Below are 15,030 nucleotides of genomic sequence, written 5' to 3'. Positions count from 1 at the left end.
CAATCAACACAGATATTGTGAAATATTGGGAATCCTGACGCTATGAAGATCCACAATTGAATGCACTATAAACACACTTAGAAATAATTAATTTTACACGTTACGGAATCCTTCTTTGACATAAAATATTAGACGTAGAACAAACATGTCATGTAATATTAAGTGATTAGAGACTGAAAAGTTCGTTGCACAACGAAAAGAACGTTTGATTGAGCTATATTTCGCTTCTGTTATGACTCAACTTTATGTCAAAATTGACGCTCGTATATGTCACTCTCAGAGCACCTAAATTTACTTGAATTTTTCTAAGTGTGAATGATTGGTGTTGACGATTGTCGCTAAACCTCTCTTTAAATTACGCACGTTAACAACTCGGCAAGACCAACCAACCAATCAAGTAAAACCTCCGAGTGCAACCTCGATGTTCGAGCACAGGCGCAAGCACTAAATTTCAAGCTTGAGTTCATTAACGCTGCGCTCATCCCCACGTGTTGTTCATTTCTCTCAAGTTTGATGTGCGTGTGTAAACATGAGCCTGAGAGAGAACGCGCGCTTTGAATGAACTTGCACTTCTGAAATTTGAACTCACGCTCAGCGCCGTGCATGTTTAAGTGAAGACTGCGTATAGGCACTGACGTTGGGTGTGATACTGGCGGGTTTTGCCGCAAATCACTCTTATTTTATTTATTTTTACGCAGATAGATTTATTTGGGCTTGCAAGGGAATTATACTATTGAAATATTTCAGAAAACGCCCAACAGTGCTCCTTCTATTTGCGTGACAAGCTTAAATTGTTGTTTTCATTGAAGCATTACTCAGGGAACAATGTTACACGCCATTTTTGTACATGGTATTGTAACTAATCTTATATGTGCTTCATTTTGATTTGGGATAAATGTTTGAACTATGGCCCGGGATTTCGACTGTGGTGTGCTTCTATTGTGATATATCCATACGTAATTTTGTGGGAGGACATAGTGGAAACGTGTGAGCGTAGTTGGAGCATATACCCTATATAATTTAAAATCAGCTAGGAAACTAACTTCAAAATGAAGCATTTTAGTCACTTGAAGGTGTCACCTGGGTCGAACTAAGATATAATAAATAGGTATAGGTCAAAATCAAAAGTACTTGAAACACGTTTAACTTTAGATTATAAGCACAATTGATTGATAAGGTGAATTAGAGATTTCAATAATTTATTAAATTAGACTAATGAGATATCACATTCATCAAACGAACTTAAATAAGAAAATTCAGAAAGTCTAATAACATTAGGAAGATTAACAAAAGAATTAGGATGTCCCCCCGTTCGCTTAGGGAGGCAACTAACCTTTAAAGTTATATAATATATTTTCCTATTTAGTCTTGAACTTCAATAAGAAAACGCAAGCAGACCAATAACAAGCAGCATTAACAAGGAGAGGAATAGTTTAGGAAATAAGTAAAAGTAGAGGTATGTGACAATTAATAACTTTTGATCTTTTGTAGGTATTGTTTCCCCTGAGTTCATTGTACTCGATTACTATATTATTCTCTCAATAAGCGAAATCTCTGATATAGGGTAGAGAACTACTTCGGCCTAAGCGCCCATTTTGGGCCTATCGAGCAGAAAACTTCAAATAAATCCATGATTTCAGAGTTAACAAGTCTATTATACGTTTGGCACGATACTTTAGTTAATAAGCTACCGAACGAAGTCAATGAGATCGCGTGATATGAAGGTTTGCACCCATTATTCCCAAAAACAAAAGAAGCGCTCCGACCGAATCAATTATTATCTTCATCCGATAGGTCGAAGTGAATTCATTGGCGTTTCAATGCATTAGGCCGAGTTTAGATTCCGTAGGCCGAGTTTGGCGTCAAGAAGCAGTGTTAGACTATTGACAATATCTCAATTGATTGGTTTCTCTTTATCAAATCTTATGGTAAACAAATTTGGAAGCCATCAGTGATAATAAGATTCCGTTTGGTGCTAAACCGCAATATATTAAGAAAGACTAAGTGCGGGTTGTGCTTAATAGGCCGGAAATAGGGTAGTTAACCCTATACGGTTAAAGTATTTGTGTTAACTTATTTCTTAGTGTTCAAGTACTAACATTTGTAAACAACAATCAATGTTAATCTATGATCTAAATCTTATGTGACTGAAAAATATATCTTTCCTTATGTTGTATTGATGCATGTTTAACATTTCCGCGGCTGTCGGAATCAACGCGCCTATTTTTTTTTAGCTTATGTAGTTTAGAATTTGTTCGGTACGGTCGCGAAATTTTGAAATGATTGATACGTGCGGTAAAATAACTAAATTGAAATAAAGCTCAATAGTAAAATAAGTAGAATATCTAGGGAGGAAACCAAAATTAATCAACTTGCCAACATAGACGATCACATTTATTTTTGTGGCACTCTTTAAATGATAATAAGCATTTTTTTCTCGCTTCGGTTGTCTCGCACGGCTCTCGGAATTTACGCGGTTTTCGTAACTTACATAATTTAGATATTTCGTTCGAAACTGATTGACTTCTTCAATCTGTTTACTACGCGGATGTATCTACGCGCTCACGTCGCAGCATTTTATTTCCATAACTATCGTGAAATAATACATACGGAATCCAGTGTTCTGATTCAAAGCAGAGCAGAACTCTCATTAACGAATTCTAAATAACTCATTCAAATTTCAAACTATTTCCAGCTTACACATTCCATATCATCTTGTAGCATCGTGGCCATCTCAATCCAAAAAACATCCAACCACCTACCTCAATCTAATCATTATCCCTTCCCATGGCGATCATGTAGCCTGCATGTGAAGAGTCAGCCATTACCCCTTCTTTACTATAGGCCTTGGATTGACTTGCCCTCTTACTGCCCCACCCTGCGCTGCAAAATGAAAATGAATGAAAATGAGAACACCCTTTAAATTCTGTTTATAATTATCTTTGAATTCTGAGAGGCTCGGTGGCCTTAGAGCGACCGTTTTTGCTTACTGATCAGAACATCATGAGTCTTATCTCAGGGCAGTGGCGTCTCGTCCATATGTGCACCTCGTGCACTGCACAGTCTCGAATTTTCAAAAAGTATAATTAATATTTCATAAAAGTTAAGAGGCAAAAATTTAATACTCAATTAAAACCATTTTTGTCCGCCCTATTTATTGGTTCCATATGGATAGTAACTGAATTATCCACCACATCACTGCAGAGTAGCTGGATTGTTTACCACATCACTGCTCAACCTCCGTTTTACCCGCCACTTAAAGTAAAGTACGTAAAAACAGAAGCGAGGCATAGCGATCTTGTTTTCACGTACGGGCACCCTGGGATTTTACCACGTGCAAACAACACTCTTTTTGAGCTTCTATGGCGAATGAGCGACACAAAACAAGCAAGGAAAATATGCCTTCGTTCTACCAAAGCCACCGCATGCTTAGTTCTCCCAGTCTGAGCACTTATGCTTGTGCACCAGAAACGCTCGTATTTACAACCAGATCAGTTGTATATGTATTGAAGTCCCGTAAGCATAATTGCCGCTGTGTTAGTGTTTATTTTGTGCACTTATATGTTTGCACAGTTTAAAGAGAAGAGAATAAATTGGCAGGTATAGGCAACGTCGCATTTGAGTTTCTCTCTAAATTGATTGAATCTTGGAGAGCCGTCATTCGTTGTATACCTACCAACACGCACACATAGAATTTTTAAATTTTTAAATTTTCTCACTACCATGTCTACATTTCATTCAGTAGCCTCAGCGCATAGATGGAATATTGTTCATAGCATAACGCAAAATTAAATAGGAATCATGGAACAGGATATTGTTGATGACCTCCTGAAAAGACCGTTTGCCAGAAGATCCATGGAGGAATAAATGCTTATTGCGAGAATGGACGTCCCTCGACCAATGTTGGACAACTTGAAAACGACATGTAAAAGAAATAGTAAAATCATAACGCGGAACTTTGCCGAAAATGGACAAGTGGAAATTGTTGGTTGTGTCATGCTCGAGGAAATTTCGCGGCAAGTGGAGCATTTCGAGGAAATCGCAATTGGCGTCAACTCTACGCTACTGCTTAGGAAACGGTGAGTAACTTGAGCTTGAGCTTGAGCTTGAGCTTGATTGACCGCCCACGGTTGCTACTCTGTTATTGCCAGATCAGCTGTAATTACACAGAGAACCAATAGACGATGCTTGGGACTAGCAATCATCCTCAATGTGTAAAAACTGGTGATCTTAAATTAGGCAATACCAGCGCCGGCCGCTCCCGAACACAGGTCAAGAAAGGAATGGGAAGGATTGTGTTGACATGACACTCGCTTTGATGGAAGCCGAGAACACCTCTTCACTTCCACGAGGAATCACTGGGATGTTGGATAAGAGGGTTGGGTTTGCAGCAGGGTTCGTTTTGGTAAACGATAAGCTGAATTGATGTTCTAACGATCATATAACGCGAAGGAGCTTGGGACTAAACCCACGGTCTTCTGCTCAGTAAGCAAAAACGTTTGCCACTAGGCAGACGAGCACCTTTTTAATCACCGAGTTGCTATTATTACCATGTAGTCATATTAACAAATAAAACGATTGACGAATCTTGAATGTGGATGGGCCTGAGATTAGACTCATGATGTTCTGCTCAGTAAGCAAAAACGGTTGCTCTAAGGCCACCGAGCCCCTCATATCACATAATACCGTTGCTCAAATTTTTGTATCCATTCAAACCCGGAACCAACGACAACAACGAGTTTCGCGCAAAATACACGATACACAAGCGATTTTACCATAAATCTCTTTGATATGTAAGGACCTGGGACCGCGTTTTTCTGCTCAGTAAGCAGGCCACTGTAACCGACGATCTTTCAAATCCGAAAACTAAAAACTACGAAAAAGTACTTAGGCCTTCATTAAGTTCCACTTTCACGCGACGTTCAATGTTTCAATTTGCTCTTTACGTATTGTTCAGGCTATAAATAGGCTCTTTTCAAAAGTTACGCGAGAAATACGCACAATCGTCGCCTACCTCGCAAAACTGGTTCCAAACGACAACAAAGGCATAAGCAACGATGGATTGTTGAACTTTGCTGGCTGGTGTAGTGCTGCTGAAAAAAGATAAGTCTATTATTTTGTAGTTGAAGATGCTAATTTCAAATAACAGACTGCAGTGGTAATTTTTATACGATAGATGGAGTAGATGAAAGCATAGAGTTGATAGTTCCGTTAGAGTACGGCAGTGTGAAGATTGTATATAGATATTAGAATAGCGAACTAGGACAACTTTTAAGGAAGGTACAAATCGGTTTTTTCATCTCTCTTTACCAAACTCCCCCTTTTGGAGAGGGATGGTGAGGGGTGTCCTTGGTTAGTGATCGTTTGGATTTGGGTCACCCCACGTTGTGTTTAGGTTAGTATAAATAAATAATACTATTTAGTCATATAAATCACCACAGCTCATTATCTTCAGCGTTATCGGTTTTCGTTTCTGGATCTTTAGTTGCCTCTGTGATATACTTACTTGCGGCATACTATTTTGGGAGTGTATATGAGCGTGTACCATGTACGGTAGCTCATCTCTCATCGTGATGGTGGGACATAGTAGACAAATTAGAGAGAAACAAGGAGGTATTAGTATTAGTTATATGTAAACAAACAAAACAAAAGAAGAGAAGAGGAAAGAAGAGCAGACAAATAAAAAAGGGATGAAGTAGATAACATATAAAAGAAACGTAGGTAGATTATTAGAAAAGGCATAATCCGAGACTCGGCAATCAAACGTCACTCCCGCCGAGATCTCAGCGAAACCCCCTCCCCGCCGAGACCCACACAGCCGAGCTCGGTAGAAAAAACTAAGTGTGTAGATAGATTAGTAGGAAAATAAATAAAACTACTTTATGACTCAAAGTGCAATGAATGAGCGTTAGTTTCGGGATCATTTCAGTGTAAGAGTTATGTTAGTTTTGATCCGTAATCAGCCCTGCCGACCCCTCAACATTAGTTGCAGGCAGTGGTTGTTAAATAATGCGGCACTGTAATTACTACTATTTTAGAGGTATGATTCGTCAAGTTTATACAACTCAATGTTTCAATTGAGCCAAACTATCTATCTTACAATTACAAAAGCAAACCGAAACTTACAATTATATGCAAATGCAAAATGAAACTTGACAAATCATCGTCAATCCCCTTATTACAGGGCAGGGCCTGACGATTTGAATCTAATTTAATTTTGATCAGTGAACGGGCACCATATGGTACATTTTCTCAACATGAATCTATGATTTCTAGCCTATCTGAACTATTTAATAAATGGAAGCCATAACATGGGTTACGCTCCCCCTAAGCGGGCCCTCCGCATCCTGTCTCTGTCTTATCTCAAATACAAAATACCAATGGTATGAATGTATCTATATATATTGGTCAGGCTTCAGAATCGTCCAGTGGGCAGTGCGCTCTACACTCCAAGTTACCTTTTTTTCAAATTTACCGCAAATTTGATATTTTACCCATTGAGTGTTTATTAGTCACAATGAAACATTGTGACAGAAGTTGAGGTTACTAGTGTATTAAATAATCTAGGTCCTATTTAGGATTATATCTGAAAAATCCAAATCTGGTTAACGCCCACCCTAAACCTAAACCTGTTCTAATCCACCTGAAATGACTAACGTATGGAAGACTTTGACTACCCAGCCATGCAATAGTCTCATTCCGTGCCTTATGGCAACTTGATGATTCTATTGCGCTCATCTTCTTGCACCACCCAGGGGAGACTTGGTCCTGTACCCAATGCTTAACTTATCTCCTTTCCACTCAGCTACTCGCAATTTCTTGTGATATAGTGGGCGGAATATTATTATATGAGACAATTCAATGCAGACGTCTTTCCAAATTTGGCAGATCGACAGGTAATCGGTGAGTTACCACGATAGTTGCTATTCAACAACTCGACAACGTCCCATCGTCAACGCCTGCTATGAGAATTTCCCATTGCAGACGCCAACGAAATGACGTCATCGAGCTATCGATCAACTACCCTGGTTATCGCCTGGTACCTTATAGCACGATGCTAGGAGGCGAACCGGAAGAATCGATGAGCTACCTCCCCCCTGCTTAGGAAACGGTGAGTAACGATGACAAATATCATAAATATGAGACTTAAAAAGAAAATCAGTTTCTATGCAAGAGTAAGCAAAACTGGTAGCAGAACTGTTTCCCATCATCATTTCGTTTATTTTTTATGCAGGTACCCCCGTCGAAAGATTTGTATCCCATTTTTTTATTATGCATCAAAATTGGCTTCTACTGTTACAGACAAAATATAAATAAAATAGGTGCACAACTAGTGAATTTTCTCACGTGACGCCACTGTCTCAGGCCCATCCACATTCAACATTCGTCAATCGTTTTATTTTTTAATATGACTACATGGTAATAACAGCAACTCGATGATTAATAAGGAGCTCGTGTGTCTAGTGGCAGAAGACCGTGGGTTCAATCCCAAGCTCCTTCGCGTTTTATTATCGTTAGGACATCAATTGAGTTTATCGTTTACCAAAACGAACCCTGCTGCAAACCCAACAGCGAAGTGATTCCTCGTGGAAGTGCAGATGACTCCTGGGCTTCCATCAAAGCGAGTGTCACGTCAACACATTCCTATCTGGACCTGCGTTCGGGTGCGACCGGCGCTGGTATTGCCTAGTTTGAGATCACTAGTTTTTACACATTGAGGATGAATTCTAGTTCCAAGCCTCGTCTATTGGTTCTCTGTATATTTACAGCTGATCTTACAATAACAAAGTAGCAACCGTAGGAGGTCAATCATGCTCATGCTCATTTACCTACAAATATGATCGCAAATTTGCACTTCGTCACGTTTAAAAAAAACATTGAATACTTTCATTTATTACTGAATATTATAAACCGGTATTTTTGTTCACAATTGAACCGGGAAATCCGGAGAAACCGGGAATTTCAAATTCACTGGCCACCCTGATAGTTTTGCGTGCTTTTAAGTGCGTGTTGAGGACGGGCCCGGCGTAATGATTATTATCCATGCATCTCACACTAATTGTCACGAGTTCAAGTCCCATAAGTCACGAAAGATCTAAAATGTGTTTAAGTGACTATAATAAAAAAAAGTACCTTGAGCTCGTTTCCTGGAATGTTTCTCAAGATCATTTCAACAGTGCAATAGCCCATAAATTGAACGAGTTAAAATCCATTTCCAAATCTGTGGCTTGGAATGAAATGATAGCCGATTTGAGATCCTACCATAAGACACGTATGTGAACGAAACCCGAATCTGCGGAAACGTTTCCAAACTAGCATCACATATCCCCTAAGTTCGGCATCCATGGGGGTAAAATCCATTCAACTCGAATCCCGTTAGCCGCCATACGGCAACACAGCAACGTCACAAACACATCTATAGAACAGGCCTCTATCGAGCTGACCGCTGAACAATCAACTCCTACAGCCCCGGCCACAGCAACATTAACTAGAACCGGTGAAACATTAAAATTTCATGACATAATATCAACTCGGAGAGAAAGTGCTCATCTACGTGTATGAAGTGCGAAGGAGGGTAACGCTATTCAACTTTCATCCAAATAACGCGGCCATTCATTTTTTTTCTTCTGCCGGATCAACTACCTAGCAGTCGTTTTGCACTATACGACGTGATGACCAACAAGCCATGGGAAATTAACTAATTTAATAGCATTTATAATTACTATTCGCGACAGAGCGATGCACATTTATAGACGAACATGTGGAAAGGGCCAATGAGCCAAATGTAAACAATGACTTTTTCAGGCAAACCAACAGCAGCATCTGGTAGAGGAAGTTTGGGTGAGAAATAGACATTTTCCTCATTGGTCCTTTTCACATGTTCGGCTGGACTTAGATCCGCGCGGTAGGCAGTCAAGCTGACTGCGAGCGTACATTGACCATCAAATCCGAGCATAAACGATTCGACTATTGCCTAATGGTGCTTAAGATTTATAGACACCTTAACCCATCCGCGTTCGAGTGACCTCGCCCCATTCGTTCGGCCATTCGTAGCTACAGTTTGGGTTAATTTCGCGCAGAGCAAATATGGCTTCCATCTTCTCCTCCTGTGTATGGTGATTGGAAACAAAACCAACAACCTCCAGCCATCGCATCGAAGGGAAGAAGCGAGAGAGCTCGATTCGGGCTCTGGCTTGGGTATAAAATTAAAATTTCCTCTCGATCCGTATCCCCCTACCCTCGCACCATCGGTCTCGGGAAGGCAAGCAAATACATCAGAGCCATCGCAGAGCACCAAGCCTAGGCAGAGGAGTTGGAGATAATGGCGGTGAAAATCAGTCACCGGAAATAATACACGCACTCCGCTGCTGCCCTTCTTGCTTCTTCGCCACCCTACAACACAGCGCGCCAACAACTCTGATGCCGAGAAGGCAGTGAGGTGTGCAGCAGCAGCAGTACACCCACGGTCTGGCGCATTAGAGAAACCACGCATCTTTCCGGACAGCAGGCGGACAACAACAGCACTCGGCTCGGATCGGAATCGGTTGGACGGGACTAGAGCGGCCATCATCATCACTATCTGAGCTGGCAGCAGCCCACTCTACTACTCTCTAATAAGTATACATCGATTTTCTAAATGTGTTCGTGTACATGTCCGTGTCCGGGTGAATGTGTGCGGATAGCTGTGTTGCCAAATTGGGTTCGTTCTTGATTCACGGCTTTCAAGGTGGTTGCATAAATCAGTTGTAATTATAGTAATGGGATTTGCTAGAACTGTGAACCGTTGGGCTAGTTCGGGTTATGGACTGCGAAGTTGGATTAGATTTGATAGCACAAGACCAACAGGAAAAGAATGGCTTTGGTTCTTCGAAGGAATCTTGCAAAATGCAGTTCAGATTTACAATTACAAAAATCGATACCTCATCAAATTGACTACGTCAGATGACTAGGTTGTCCATATAACACGTGGGTGCTTTAGTGCGGGAGGGGGTGGGTCTAAAACCCTCAAAAACTGTCCACGTGGCATATGGACAGACCCCAGATGATCTGAAGAAACTTCAAGAATTCTTTGGAGAAAATCTTGGACCAACAAAATCAAGGACCAACCCCCCTGGAACGAGCAAATCGACCAACGTCAACAAGAGATTAGTTCGTCTTGTGGCTTACTGTGGAAGTTATCAAAGTTTATTTCAACTAAGCAGCTCGTTGTTTTCTACCGTGCATTTATCTAATCTAATCTTAGTTACATGGTATCGGTTGACTTAGAAGTTTGAAATTTCTGCAGAATTGTAGCTTGAAACTCTCACCTCCACTACACACTTGAACTTTTCCCTCAAGTAGAATCTTCGATATTGCCAGTTACGGCACTTGGATTGCTCTAGTCTGTGCAAGTACAAAATCTGTTGCACAATCCTCAAGTGCATCAGAACCAAATGCTTTCACAATTTGTTTTGCAGCAAAACATCCTTCGATTATTATGCTAAGAACCAGTCGGTCGTCATAAACAGGGCTGGTAACGATACTTTTAGTGACTTGGTCAGTTTTTTTAAAAGCCCAAGTCACTAAAAAGTCTCCTTTTTAAGGTCAAGTCACTAATGTCACTTTGTCTTGTAACCTGTTAATATTTTCTACTTTATAAGTATGGATTTATTTCAAGATTGATCATTTTTCTTGCAGTGTGTAGGATCTGATAGTTCAATCATGCTATATTTTGTTCTAATTTTCGAACAATTCAAAGGTTTTATGCTTCTATAGATCTTTTTCACGTTTCTCTGTCTACAGAGTCTCTACTCATTTGGCGAAATAAAATTCCCTGAGTTTCCAGGTTTTCCCAGAAATTTAACGTATAATTTCCAGGTCTATAATAAGAAAGCTTTTTTTAAATGCGTTAAAATGTGCTTTTTTTAAAACAACAACAACAGCAATTAACGCAAACGTTTTTAAGACATGACAATCAGTTTGCAAGAAACAGCAAATGACGAATTTCACGCTAACTCAACAAAGGATTTGGCAGCACCCTCTCAGATTTAAATGAAACTTTGTGGGTGTGTAGATTTCGTCTACTTAAGCAACTTTGCATACTTTTTTTTTAAACGCTAGACCAACATTTTAAAAGGGCGAAACTTTTTTTTTATTAATACTTTCTTTAAAAAAGTATAACTCAATAATGTCAAGTCCTACAAAAATGTTGCCAAATGATGATTTGTAGATAAATAAATGAGCTTGCATAATAAAATACCAAACCATTAAAAAATTTAATGCTACACTGAAGAAAAAAATGTTTAAAATTTAAAATTAAGATTTCTCAAAAATATATTTTTTTTAAATCGGAATTCTTTCTATAGATAGGCAGACCATTTATCTATAACTCGTTCATATATCTCAAGATGGGCACTTAAAAAAAAAGTTATTTAACAAAAACTTTTTCGTGTTCGCACTGATTTCAATGATTTATTTTTAGTAGACATGAAAAACATTGAAATTTTGAGACTCATGTAAAACCTACCACTCAACCGGATTTCACTTAACAAGCTCCAAATGAAAGGTACACCAAAAAAGATATTGAGACGTTTTCAATCCTAATGTGAATGATATAGAAAATTTAATTTTAATGTTATGTTTAATTGGCAGAGTATGAAAAAATTGTGTTCTTATTTCATAAATTTTTATTTTATCTTATTTAGAGAATAACTTATATATATTATTTCTTAACATTGTCAAGCAAAGTATTTTTTTTTGGATGCTCCGTTGAATTAGAATATTTTTTAGCTGCAATTTGAGTATCGGAAATAGGCTGAAAACTGTGAAATTTTTGTCTATCGGATATTTTGCATGGTGAAACGAATCTTCTAGTTCTTCTGACATTTTTTCGTATTGCTAAGTAGATATATAACAGAAATTCAATTTTGTGATGCTTTTCTCTGTTTGTTTAACTGCCCAGTCGTAGAGCTCTCGTGGGGTTGTAATAGTATTTCCGTGTTCTTGGGCAAGGCTTGCTTTTTTTGCCATTCATTTCAAAGTTCCACCAATAGGACCTTTGCCATGACATGTTGCAAAGAAATGCCAATCTGCTTCCAATTTGTTCATTGATTTGAAGTTACATAGACTGGCAATTTTTTCTGTTCTTATAATGCGCAGCTGCTCCATCTGACATAAATGTAATTTTGGAGAAATACTCTCAAGAATTCTATCAGTTTGAAATGAACAATTGAACTGCTATTGTATCATGGGCCAATACCTCTGATATTATTATAAAACTAACGTTTTCTATTTACTCTCCTTCATATAATAAACCACAATAAGGTGAATAGTTGCCTGAGCCTTATTCCAATGGTAACCCTGAGCAGCGTTCTGAATAATAAATGAATAGTTCTTAGAGAAATCGCAAATTACACACATGGTGGTGGCACATTTCTTGCAAGCTCGAAAATAACACTCTGTCGTCCTAATAGAAAAATTACAAAGCAGTTTATCCATTATTTCTTCCTGGGATACGATTCCCAAACTATTTAGCATTAATTTTACATTTTCGTGGATTGTGCACACACATACATTATGAGTACCTTTACTATCAAGTAGCTTACAATGTTTACGTCTCAACGTTGTAAATAAGGTGAAGCCAATTTTAATACTCGCATACGTTTCTTCAAATATTGTATATGCCTCTTTGAGAGACATCATAAGAAGTCGCTTCTGAACCCGTTCTTTTAGGCCATTTCGGAGTTCAGACACGTAATCGTTAATTCCAGGCATTGGCCTGCTTATATCATTACTATCAAAGAAATCTATAACAGTCTTTTTGTATAATTCACTGATTCCGTGTCTACTTGTCTTACCATATATACCGGTGCATTGAACTCTTCTACGATTTTATTTGTTGACCAAGAGTACGGTAACACTGATAAAACTTTTATCTGCTCATTTCTATCATCAGGAGATAAATTAAACTTATTTTTTTAATTGTGTTACCATTGCGTCAAATGCTTCTGCTTTACTGATGTCTGTTGGATCCATATTAAAGAATTTCTGTCGTACTGCTTGTGTGATGTTTGCTGATTTTGTTACACGGTAATCCATGGTCCTCATGTTCCTTAAGGGGGTAGTCCACTCTGGCGGCATGAAAAATAGGTCATTTTCACAAATTTGTTTGAGGGTAAATAACAATCTATTCAAAAAAAGGAATGCATGGTTTTGTCAATTGAAATGTCCTCTACGTACAAGACTAGAAAAAAGGTACTTAACTCGAAAATTCAATCGCCGTTTAAATCGAATGAGCCGTTTCTAAAATACAGCGCCCGCCAATTTTGAAAACATCGTTTAGAGATAATCGTGGCAGCAGTTGGAACTACTAAGACACGCCGTTTCGCCGGTAACGGGCAGGTACTCCGAGCGCTCACCTGAGCGCGCTTGGAGCGTCTGGACACGAGTCCACTAATCGGCCTATAACTTTGTCACTTGCGGACTTGCGGTCAAGTCTATGTCAAAGTAGACATTCCAAAGTATTTTTTAGCCCAAAAAAAATTTTTTTTTGAAATTTTCAGACTGGACTACCTCCTTAAAGAAGTTTTGAGAAACTCAGTGAATTTCCGGAAGCTTCAGCAAAGCTCCGAAAGAATTTTTGAAACTTAATGGAAATTTTAAGAACTTCATAAAATTTTGAAAATTTAGCTAAGTTAATTAGAGAAGATCACCGTAGTTCCATTAATAAAAAAATGCGAGGACTTTTAGCAAGCACCTATATCTTCAAGAAATTTCAGAGAACTTCTAAGAAATTCAGATATTTTTAGTTAGTCAGCGGCGCCGGTGGTTTAGTGGTAAGCGTGCTTGCCTCTCACCCCAAAAGGTCCGGGTTCAATGCCAGTCGGCGTCGCTGGAATTTTGTGAGACATAAAATCTCTGATCATGGGAAGTAAAGCCGTTGGTCCCCGGGCCATGAGTTGATGGGCTTTTAGGTAGGGTCCAGGTGTGGGAGCTGCCTCCCTGGCATCGGTAGCATTGGTACTCAGTACGAAAAACAAGAGCGACGGAAAAGCAAAAAAATAATAGATAGTTTCAGTGAAGTTTTGAGCACAGACAATCAGATAACTTCAGAACAATCACATTAACTTAAGGAAATTGGCAGCGACTTGCAAAGAGTTCCGTTAAATTATGGCATATTCATGGGATCAATCAGTATAGCTAAAACACCCATATCATTTACATAAATTTCAAGCATTCATGTACATTCATTTTTCTCTAACTTTTTTCATCAACAGAATTTCGTAAAATGATGTAGTAGGCTTTTGTGGGTTTTGATAATAACTACAACTTTTGTATATAACTTAAATCTATATTTCTTATGTATGACACACTATAGCGGGTAGAACTTGTTGTTTTTAGTAAATGTAATTTACATTCACTGAGGGGCCTCATAGCCTAGTCAGTAAAGGCACGGTATTACCAAGCCGGAGGCGGTGGGTTCGATTCCCGGTCCGGTCGAGGGAATCTTTCGGGTTGGAAAATTTCTCGACTTCCCTGGGCATAGTGTATCATTGTCCTTGCCACGCAATATACAAATTCATGCATTGATATTGGCATCGAAAGCTCTCAATTAATAACTGTGGAAGTGCATTTAGAACACTAAGTTGAGAGCACGCAATAAGCTAATATGCGATAAGCAATAAGCTTGATATGCGAAAAAGAAGAAGAAAAACAATAGTAGGTTCTGTTCACCCCCCTCACTCCTTTCGTATGAGACTAATATGAAAATGTTCTATCGGGGGTTTTTTATTTTTTGTAGTGTAAACCACGCCCAAACATTGATTTTCATGCCCGTATAAACCCAAACAATATATGGAAAATGACCCCCGATAGAATTTTTTTAAACTAGCCCCAAATGAAAGAAGAGCACATAAGATTTCGTTTGGTGGGTATTTCAGCAATACTGATTTTTTTATATCAATGTTATTTATGATGATGATGATCCCACCTCTTACTCCTACAAAGGTTTGAGCTGGACGATTTATCTTTAAGATAATTAAATATGACAAT

The 15,030-nt window shown here is 38.8% G+C and overlaps 1 protein-coding gene across 1 annotated transcript in view; it reads left to right on the top strand.

Moving 5' to 3' along the window:
• Positions 1-15,030, top strand: part of LOC135707395 (metastasis-associated protein MTA1-like) — a 270,524-nt gene that overhangs the window by 43,295 nt on the left and 212,199 nt on the right. The window lies entirely within an intron of this gene.

This window comes from Ochlerotatus camptorhynchus, unplaced genomic scaffold (assembly GCF_037179485.1).
Source record: "Ochlerotatus camptorhynchus isolate MF236.1 unplaced genomic scaffold, CSIRO-AGI_Acam_v1.1 ptg000024l, whole genome shotgun sequence".
NCBI lineage: Eukaryota > Metazoa > Arthropoda > Insecta > Diptera > Culicidae > Ochlerotatus > Ochlerotatus camptorhynchus.
The sequence above is the reverse complement of the archived record's forward strand: the minus strand, read 5'-3'. Positions and strand labels throughout refer to the sequence as shown.